The sequence below is a fragment of the Juglans microcarpa x Juglans regia genome, chromosome 7S (genome assembly GCF_004785595.1).
Source record: "Juglans microcarpa x Juglans regia isolate MS1-56 chromosome 7S, Jm3101_v1.0, whole genome shotgun sequence".
In the NCBI taxonomy this organism is placed as follows: Eukaryota; Viridiplantae; Streptophyta; class Magnoliopsida; order Fagales; family Juglandaceae; genus Juglans; species Juglans microcarpa x Juglans regia.
In genome coordinates, this window is record NC_054607.1 from 18,562,712 (window position 1) to 18,573,400 (window position 10,689).

The window sequence follows — 10,689 nt, forward strand, 5'->3', positions numbered from 1 at the left end:
GACTGAGTATGGAATAATAATCAATGACCATGTTCAATCAATAGTAGGCCGGTCGCTCGTCAACATTTTATATCAGTTGATCACTATTTTATTCAATGGATGTTGAACTTGCCTTTTGTTTTTCGTTGCATTGCATTGGAATTCCTTTAAACTTAGATTGCATTTTACCAATTCAATCCTCACCCACGACAAAAGCAGCGCAATAAATTAGTTGTTGTTAATATTTGCAATCCCATCATGTTAAGAAAATTTTATTAATCTTGACCTAAATAATCATATAAACCATCGAGGATGAGTTGAGATTTTGTCTAGTACTGAATAATCTACTACCAAACTTATAATATAATTAATTAGGATATTAGGTGATCAGACACATTTGATTATTTAATATTTATTGATGTTGATACAAATAAACAGAATAAAAAAAAATGAATACTACTTATTACTAATAAAAAAAAATGGCCGGACCACCGGCCCTATGATAGATATTGTTGTGACAAATGGAGTTTTTAAGATGATCAAGAAGTACAAGAAGATAATAAAAAGATTTCAGCAAAAATACATGATATCAAGATTTAAATGGTTCAGCTTGAAGAGATGCCTATATCCATTAGTGGAGACGATATCAAAGTGTAATATCCTATTCCTGTAAGCTAAGAATGTCAAGTGATTACGTAAATAGAGTCAGGCAAGAAATTTGTATAATTAAATAAAATATTGTCTATCACATAAAAATAGAGCATCGCCGGAACCGACATCCATTAACGGAGACGATCTCAAGGTGTAACACCCCATTCCCTTGAGCTAAGAAAGTCACGTGCTTAGTAAATAAAGTCAAGCAAATTATTTGTATAATTAAATAAAACATTATTTATCACATAAAAATAGGCTAGATTCATGAATTGTTCCTACAACAACAATTCATGTATATACATGTGACTTCTCTGAATTGTTTTGCTATTGCACACGCTATAAAAATTGTTGCATCAATTATGAAAAGTTTATTTGTAATTGCACTCACAAAAATATATGTATATATATATATATATATATATATATATATATATATAGAGTCAATTATGGTAACCCGTTTTAAGATCTCAACTATTACATAAAGAAAATGAACTACAACAACAAAAATTAAGTTTATTTACTTCAAATATGTTTGAAAACAAGTGATTCCAACTTTCCATTAAAAGATCCCTACCCAAAATATGAAAACTGCTACTTGTGTCACCCATAAATGTTTGCCAAGGTCACCACTTGGGTTTATTTTCCTTTTCAAAGTATAGTGCCATAAATGTTTTTAGTTAAATTGTTAGTCAAAAGGCATATATATATATATATATATATATATATAATATGAGTCTCTTTGACAACTGAGCCGGCATACTCAGCCGGCATGATATAAATCGTGATTATTAATTCAAGAAGAATAAAGTAAGAGGTACTTCATTCTGTGTGAATATCCAAAAGTACTAAAATTAGGACTCGATCTTAATTAATTGTGCATATATAGTGTACACCTGAAAAGTTCGAAACTGAAAGCATTCAATATGCACCAGCTACGAGCTAGGGCAGCTGCTTTATGATGTCGAACACAAGCTATACCCATCCTGTTCAATTAAGTTGTATATGCCCACCAAGTATGAGGCAGCTGGTTTATGGATGAAAAGGATGAAGTTATGCACACCTGCTCCCAGGTTAACTAGTCAATCCGCCAACTTGTTACCTACCCTGTGGACATGAACAATTTTAAAATGCATACTGAATGGATATCATGCATAGTGGGGTCCGCGGTTGACGCTCCCACAGAAATTTTTTGACCCAACTTGCGGCTCAGAAAACTCCAGACAGAAAGTTTGCTCTACAGGTTACTCGAGCGAAGTTCTGACAGAGAGTTCACTCACGGCTCGCTCGAGTGAACATTGGATAGAGAGTTCACTTGAGGCTTGCTTGACACCTCACTCTAGTGTATAATCCAATATCTGTGAAATTAGGACTTCTGTCATGTAATCCTATAAATATATTTATAATGAATAGTATGGCCGTCTAGAACAGCATAATCTCACCATGAGTGTATCTTGTCATTCCTGAAGATAATAAAATTCTTTGCAGTTCTGTAGACATAAACACGTTGTCAAACTACATAAATCTTTGTGTCGTGTGTTTGATTTCTCGATTGTCTTTATTTTTGTTGCATTTTTTTTTTCGAATGAGTATTTATTTATTAGAAAAGTAATAAGAAAATGGAATAAAAGTTAAATGGTGGGGAAGCCAAAGAAGAGAATAATGGGTACCCAAAAGCGATAAAAACATGAGTCTTATTTTTATTGTAAATGTAATAACAAAAAGTAGATCTTTTTAAACTTACAAAGGAAATGGAAGGATACAACTCATTAAAAACAAAACTTTATTCTTAAAAGCTATTAATATGTTGTTGGAAATATTTTCGATTGCCTCTTTTTGTTCCACTCTAAAAAAGCTTTTTTCTAATTAAATTAAGCTCAATATTTCCAAGGGGAAAAAGCCCACAGTCTTCACTCCTCAGGCAAAGCAAAACCTCCAAGGTCATAACCATCCTCTACAGCAAAGTCTACGGTTTCGCGGAATGGAACTAGAGGAGGGGACACCATAGTGAGATTTCGCAAAATTTTATTAAGTGAAACAAAAAACTAACACTCAAAAATACAAGCGTGGAAAAATATTAAACTATACGAAAATGGGAATTTCAAATAATGCTAGAATTTACCATTATTATGACATCAGTACTTTCCCAAATTTCACAAAAAACACCACACACTCAAAATCACATTTTCTTTTGAAAAGTCACCATTTAATTAAGGTATATGCCATGGTCTCTCCTAGGGACCATCTGCACACTTTGACTTCCTTCATCACAATACGGGTAACGATCGTGCGTGTGACTTCATAATGAGCAATGTTCAACTCTGCGCTTGGCATGTATGTGACCAGACATCCTCTAGACTCCACTAGCAGAAAACAACAGAGTCGACATCAGAGTATTACCATCTCGCTCGAGCCGGTTGTCGCCTAGCGACAATCTAGGGATGACACTTAGTTTTATGTACTCCCCAGTGACTAGATGAGCTCCACCGGGATAATGCCCCATCTCGACTTGGGTTATTATCAACATAAAATCCATACAATCATTTTATTATTGTATTGACCATGATCTTCCCTATGGACCATCCGCACTTTGGCTCCCTTCGTCACACAACGGGAGACAACTACTCATGTGACTTCATAACAAGTGATGTTCGCGCCCGGCGCATACGTGAGTAGCCATCCTTTAGCCTCTGCCACAAGAGAGGCAACACAGTCGACACGAGATCGTTACCTTCTTGCTTGAGCTGGCTATCCCCCGACAACAATCTAGGGGATGTCACTCAGTTTTACACGCTCCCTAGTGACTAGAGAAGCTCCATCGGGTAATGTCCTATCTTGACTTGCAGTCGTGATACACATACACTCACAAATTTACATTTTTTATGTTTTGACACCAAAACTACCAGTTTTCCAAGTTTTTAGCACAAACATAAACAAAGCACAGTTATAAATTTTAATGGCATGCAACAAGTAATAAAGTGAATGACATGAATACAACGTTAAAAATGAGTTGAAACAAACAAACAATCACAAGAAAATTCAAATCACAACATCACAACTTCCGATTTCCTTCCCAACACTTCAGTTGGCCCTTAGACAACAAATCACAAGCAACTACAAATTATTTTCCTAACGCTCCACGGGCCCTCTACCCCTTCGAAAATTCCCAACCAGACTGCACATCACACTTTTACAATTTACAATGATAGTATTTCAAGGGCCAATCCAAGGATTACTTATAATGGGGAAGGTAAATTCTAGATGATCAAAGTACGCTGACCTTTGGTGTTCCTCTCGGATCGTGAGAAATCAATGAGTGTGTGCGTGCACATGTCCCTGCTCAGATGGCATAGTTAGTAAAATAAATTCGAACATGAACAGAAAATAAAATACGAGGTGAGGTGTAGAGGAGTTTACTGTGGGGGCGTCTGGAGGGGTGGAGTACGGCAGTGACGATGTCAAGCACTTTGGACAGTGGCAGATCTGGCTAAAAAGTATCTGGACACCACAGTGGGGAAGTTGGGAAGCAGATCCGATGAATATAGGGGATAGGGACGTATGGGCTTGCAATGGTTGGTGGTAGTTGGTGGCAGTGTGAAACCCTAAGAAAGAGAGATATATAGTTTCAATTACAAGGGGGAGATCTAAGAGGGGGAAAGACTGAGTGGAAATGGAGGTAGGGGTGGTCGGACGACCTCCAATGAGTACCTAAGAGTGGCGGACCACGACAAATGGCATAGCACAGTGGCAAGCCTAAGAAGGAAAGAGAGTGCATAAAGGAGGGGAAAGAGAGAGCGAGGAAGTGGGAGGAAGAGATATCTAGAGGGATGGTGAGCCAGAGAGGAGGGGAGCCCACTACAAATGGCGGAGCACAGGGACGAAAATGGCTAGGATTTTTTAGATCCCTAAAGATCTAGTCCTTTCAAGGGTGGAAGATGAGGGAGTGTGGGCGAGTGAGGAAGGGTCGGTTGGTGAGCTAGAGATGGGGATCTACGATAATGTATGTGCGATGTGGTGGCTGATGGCGGTGCCATCTTAACTGTGAGGGACAGAGGACGAGAGACAAAGGGAGGGAGAGAGATCTTATGAGAAGGAGGGTGAGATTGAGAGATAGACATATTTGCTGTTGGCAATTGCGATGACGAGCAACGGTGGTAGCGAAAGCAAACCAAAAAAATAAAAAATGAAGGGAAAGAATGGGTATTTGTTAAAGACCCAATCATTGATCAAAAAGTCCTAAGACTGATAGATACTAATTTGGTTAAACCTTTAACCCTTAGGATCATAATATTTCACCATGCTTCCGAATCCGACATCCACGATGGCCTATACAAAGTACCAAGATATTTTAATTCAGCCTATAAGTCACCCTCTTTGTGACTTGAACCCATGGTGTAGTCTCTGCTCTAATGTCAATTCTTAAACACCTAACCATTGATCCAAAAGTCCTAGGACTGTTGGATACTAATTTTGTTAAAGATTTAACCCTAAGGATCATAACAATATCTGGGGCTAAAAGAAAGAACAATTGAGAGCAAGAGAGGGCAAGAAGATGCTTACTGGCATCGGCGTGGTGCAGGGCTTGACCGACGGTATCACTCGGTGAGGTTGCGATACTATGGGGAGGTGAGAGAGAGGCAATGAAACATATGGGGGTAGAGGAACTTATCAACGATGGAAGGATTACGGTGGCAGCACACTGCACGACTTGGCATCCAGCGTGGTGTGCGGTGACAGGAGTGAGGGACAAAGAGATTGGGGTGGCAACTTGGTCTACTAGAGAGAGGGAGAGAAGAAGAGAAGGGGTAGGGGGGGGAGGATGAAGACCTAACCCTAGGGCTTGATGGGTTGGGCTTTGGGCCTAGACTTTGGTCTGGGCTTCACAATATTGATCTGTCCATCCTCCTCAATTATATATGATGGGTAATGCTACATACAGTCATGGAGTGCGTAAGTGCCGTGCAGTCGCTTGGAAAAAAGTGAATAAATACAGGACCCATATAACATTGATAGGTAACTACCGCGATTATGAAAGGCTCTAATTAATAATCCACCATCCTTTATTAATATGTTGAATCAATAGTAGGGCGGTCGCCAACCTTTTATTCAATGGATGTTCTTGTTAAATCAGCACAATAAACTAGAATATTAAGGTGATCATACATATTTGGTTATTTAATATTTATTGATGTTAATAAAAATAAACAGAAGGAAATAAAGAATACCACTTATAACTAATAGAAAAAAAAAGGCCGGCCACCCCATGATTGGTATTATGGTGGTTGGACCATTCAAAGGGATATGTAGGTGGTCATGGATTTATGTCATCCAGTCCAGATTTTAGCTTTTAACTTTCTTCCCTGGCCTGAACCCAATTTTCCTGATCCTTTTTCCTTAATGGAGCTGAACAATACCAAAGTTTTGGGAGGTTCTTCGTTAGAATCTATTAAAATATATTATATATTTTACGAAAATAATTCTTAAAAATTAGTTTATAAAAAAATAAATATTTTTTTGGTGTTTGATTCTCATTTGATAATATTTTTCTAAGCACACTTTTTGGTGGTTGGTGCGTTTAAGCTTTTAAGTGAATGTTATTTTTCGTATTATAGATGTAGGTAGTATTAATGCGTCAACTTGTAATTCTAAAAAAATTTTAATTTTATTTTATTATAAATAGTGTTAAATACAAAATTAGTTTATGAAGAGGCATTTGAAGTGCGGCCAAGAAAGAAAAAAAAAAGAAAAATATTGCTAGGGCAACTTTTCAATTTGGAATAGAAGGGGAGTTGTAATCAAAGATACTCTCTTGCATTTTGAACATTTTAATGTTGGAACCATCTAATCTCATCTCAACTCATCTCATGACAAACTGTCTCATCTCATCTAATCTTTCTTTGGTAGCTATATATGTTGAAACCAATGATATATTTTTGTTATTAATACAAGCAAATAGATAAACAAAAGTGTTATTCTTCATCTTGAATTTTGTCATACCTAATTACAGAAACTAATATATCTTATTTTAAGAATTTTTGTTTTATAAAAAATGTTGACATATGAAATTATTTAAAATATCTTACATTAGCATGTGTCTAAAGATGAAATATTGTTTTTCGGTTATATGTATTTGTATGAATTCTATAAATTTATTTGCTATTGCATACACTAAAAAAAATTGTTGCATCAATTATGAAGAATTTATTTGTAATTGCACCCACAAAAAATTAAGTTTATTTACTTCAAATTTTTTTCAATATTTCTACAAACAAGTCATTCCAACTTTTACACACACCTTAGCGATTCATTTATGACAAGTCATTTGTGACAAAATGACTATTTGTGACGACAATAGACTCATTTTGACATGAAATAATTGGTAGCAACTAATCAGTTTTCTTGTTTGTGTGTGTGTGTGTGTGTGTGTATATATATATATATATATATATATAACCCCATACATGACACTCTTTTGGTTTCTTAATTTTTATAAGAAATTCAAGATTGATTTTTCTATTTGGTTCCTGAGATATTGGCACCAATTCTTGAAGTGTTTCCTGGTAAACTTCAAAAGGATTAAGTGTTTTGCTACTGTTTTCAATCAACATAATCAGAAATTATCATATTTCCTCCATTTTTGCAAGAAATACAAGGTTCCTTGGATCTTAAAAAGGAGTTGTGAATGGAATGGAGATATATTGGTTCATCATTGGTTCATCAAGTGGTGGGACAGATATCCCCACACACAGGATATCATTGATAATGTTGCTAGAGATTTTTCTCAAACTGCTCTAGATCTAAAAAACATTAGGGAATTTCTTGCTGTTAAACAATTAACCTTGTATGAATACCCAATTACTCAGGCCATTACCTCCGCTAAACAAATTGCTAAACCTGATACTTTCTCTACTAGATATGATAAATCAAGTAAATCTTCTAAGTCCAAAAAGAAGTCTGTTCTCCAAGTACTAAAGAAAAAAATTTTGATTTATTTATTGAAGAAGCCCCTCCATGAAGACAATGATAATTCTGATGATGAGTCTAAGGCATCCTCTGAAACCTTTATTGATAATACTGATCATTATGATAACATATTTGGATATGATTTGGAAACCACCCCAAGGCTATCCAGTGATTGATCCCCATCCATAAATGATAAAATTATTGATGTTGGTACAAGCTAACAAAAAATGTTGAAGACCCCTGATAAAAATCCCTTGATTCTCGCTACTGGTTCTTGCAAAGATAGAGATTCCTTCTAATTGGACTCTTGATTTTTTAGTAAATTTCCTATGGTCAAATTTATCGTTCACTATTGTTCATTGTACTTGTATTTTTTGTTCACTACCGTTCACTATATAAGAGTGCTTGGCTTTGTTGAAAGGGGAACAAATTTGTTAGAGAATCCTTAGGAGCTCCATAACCCTTCTCTTTCCATACTTCCTTGCTCCTCCCTTGTAATCCCAATATTGTTTCAATTACTAATCTGTGAGTATTTTTAATATTTGTTCTTGCTCTTTTCAGTATTTATTTTTGACTTGGATTCCAGTCATCTAGTACTTATTTAATTGGATTCTAGCTATCTGGTCCTAACTTTTATTTACTTATTTTACTTGCACTATCACTCCAGTTATCTAGTACTTCTAGCTCTAGTTATCTGGTCTCTACTTCAACTCCAGTCATCTGGTCTTTACTTATTTTGCTTTTCTCCTTCCAACCCATTCTGGTATGTGTGTGCGCGCGTGTGTATATATGCATATGTATATAAGAGTCTCTTTCTTAGCTTAGCCAGCATGACATAAATCATGGTTATTAATTCAAGAAGACCAGTGTGTAAGGCTAAAAGTTTAGCACATTTGTCCCACGATTCAAATAGCATGAAAATCCATGAAGAAAACGACCCTCATAAGATCTAAATGCTCCTCCAGATCTTATTGCCCTCGAGATTTCCATTCGACGCATTATCAATATTTATTTTCAACTTTCCACGAGGAGGTAATAGCCATTAGACCAACAAAGGTTTTGCACTTTAACCAAGTAGCAAGTTCAATTGCAAGGCTTCAAAGAGACATGAGAAGTGATGCCAAGCAACTCCTGATACAGAACATTGATACAAGAGATCATGAGCATCAGATTCAATATCCCCAAAACACATTTGCTTTATTTAGGGGCCATTTGAACTCTACACCTTTACATATTAGAATCCTATCGGATCCCATTATGCCACAATTAGGACTATTCACTTGGATATTGGACCAAGTATACCCAGCCTGAAAACCGGGTTTCAAACTAGGGCTGGAACCAAGCCCGGTTATAACCCAGGCCGAAACCCATCCGGGCTATAGAGTTGAAAAGCATTTTTTATTTGAGTTTTGCTATATACAAGCAAGTTTGCTTACTAATCTGCGTACTAATGTTGTTGCTTTCATATTATAAATTCAAATTAGCATTGTTTTCAATAAAATCTACTTTCTGACCAATCATATTGAATGAGTGCGCGTATTAGTGCGCAAAATTGCTTATAATTAGATTTTTCTTTTTTATTTATAAAAGCCTATATTTTATTACAAATTTTTCAAGAAAAAATGTAGAAAACTAAAAAGATATATTAAAAGAAAAAAAAAACTACAATTGTTGAGTGAAGGGGAAAATCTATTTCCATGATTTTTGACCTCAGCCCACAGTGGTGGGGCCGTTGTATCTGGGTCTTGTTCTATTTGGAGAGAGCCCTTCTTCCAAGGCTTTTCTCTTGTTGCTATTGGAATGTTGTTGGAGATGGTGGTGTTGTTGCGGCTGCTGTTCTTTTTTTTTTTCTTCTCGTGATTGGTTTTCCTAATTCTTCTTCTTTGTTTTCTTGTTTATCTTTCTTCTTCCTCCAAGCATCTGTTGCCAAATCAAATTCCCAAGGTGTTAAGATCTATGTTATAGACCCTTTTGTACAGACCTCAGAATAACAAAGATTGATATTAAAATACACTAATAGAACCAATCAAGATTCAAGAAATACAAACTCAGAACAGTATCCGAAAATAACAAGAAGAACAAAATAATATCTAGAATAATAATCAGAAGAACAATAAAGGAAATAAAGAATCAACACAACAGATTTACGTGGTTCGACCCTAATGGTCTACGTCTACGACAGGAATGGCCTCAGAGCTTTATTGATAATCGATGTCTTTCACAGAGAAGCCTCAGAACCATACATATTTACAAAGCCCTCACTCACAACAGAAAATCGCACAGATTTCCTTCTCTAGTGAAACCCTAAGCAATACCCTAGGTTATTTCCTCTCAGTTATCTCTTCCTCTCGAAGCCTCTCAAAACAGAATGACAAACACACTGAAATTAGGGTTACACATATCGGATTAGCAATGAATATATATGATAGAACAGATGTCAACGCGTGCTATGATCCTACAGCTTGAGTTTGATTCTTTTCTAGTGAAGCTTACAAGTCACGTGTAGGCCACGTGATCAATCAGCTCAGAGTATTAATCTCCAAAGCTTTCAGACTCAGCCACTTGTCTACCATTCAAAGTCACAACGAAAGAGGATTAGAGATTAAAAGCAATAGATAATAAATATATTGACGTAACATTTACACAAGTAATAATTAAAATAAAATAAAATATTTACCTGCTGATCCTTGAAGGCACATTCTCAGATGACATAATCACCAGTGGTATGTTTCTCAGGGATGAAGACTCCTGCAAAATCAGAAAAAATCCAATAAATGAGAAAGACTCATGATAAAGCAAACAAATCTTTGGAAATTTCATGAACCTAATTTGTTTGGGTGAATGGTAGGTGGGAAATATGACACAGATTTTTATTTGAGCAAGTGCTGACACAAGGACCCAGATGGCAAATCTTCGAAAGCATACCAATTTGGAATGTAGAATTTCAATTTGGAAAAAGCTGGACAATGAGTACTAGTGTCTCATGACAGAAAAAAATAACCATCTCAATGGTAAAGATCGAGATAAGCGAGCGAATATTGGATAAATGAGAAAGAAGACAAACCAATATAAACCAAAAGCTTACCTTGATTTTCC

General features: G+C 36.0%; 1 long non-coding RNA gene across 1 annotated transcript; it reads right to left on the bottom strand.

The window, feature by feature from the left end:
* Positions 1 to 9,499: 9,499 nt before the first annotated feature.
* Positions 9,500 to 10,689, bottom strand: LOC121240347. The gene is made up of 3 exons (XR_005935524.1): positions 10,679 to 10,689; positions 10,271 to 10,341; positions 9,500 to 9,513 (listed from the first exon to the last, which is right to left on the bottom strand). It is a non-coding gene; the product is annotated as an uncharacterized LOC121240347 (long non-coding RNA).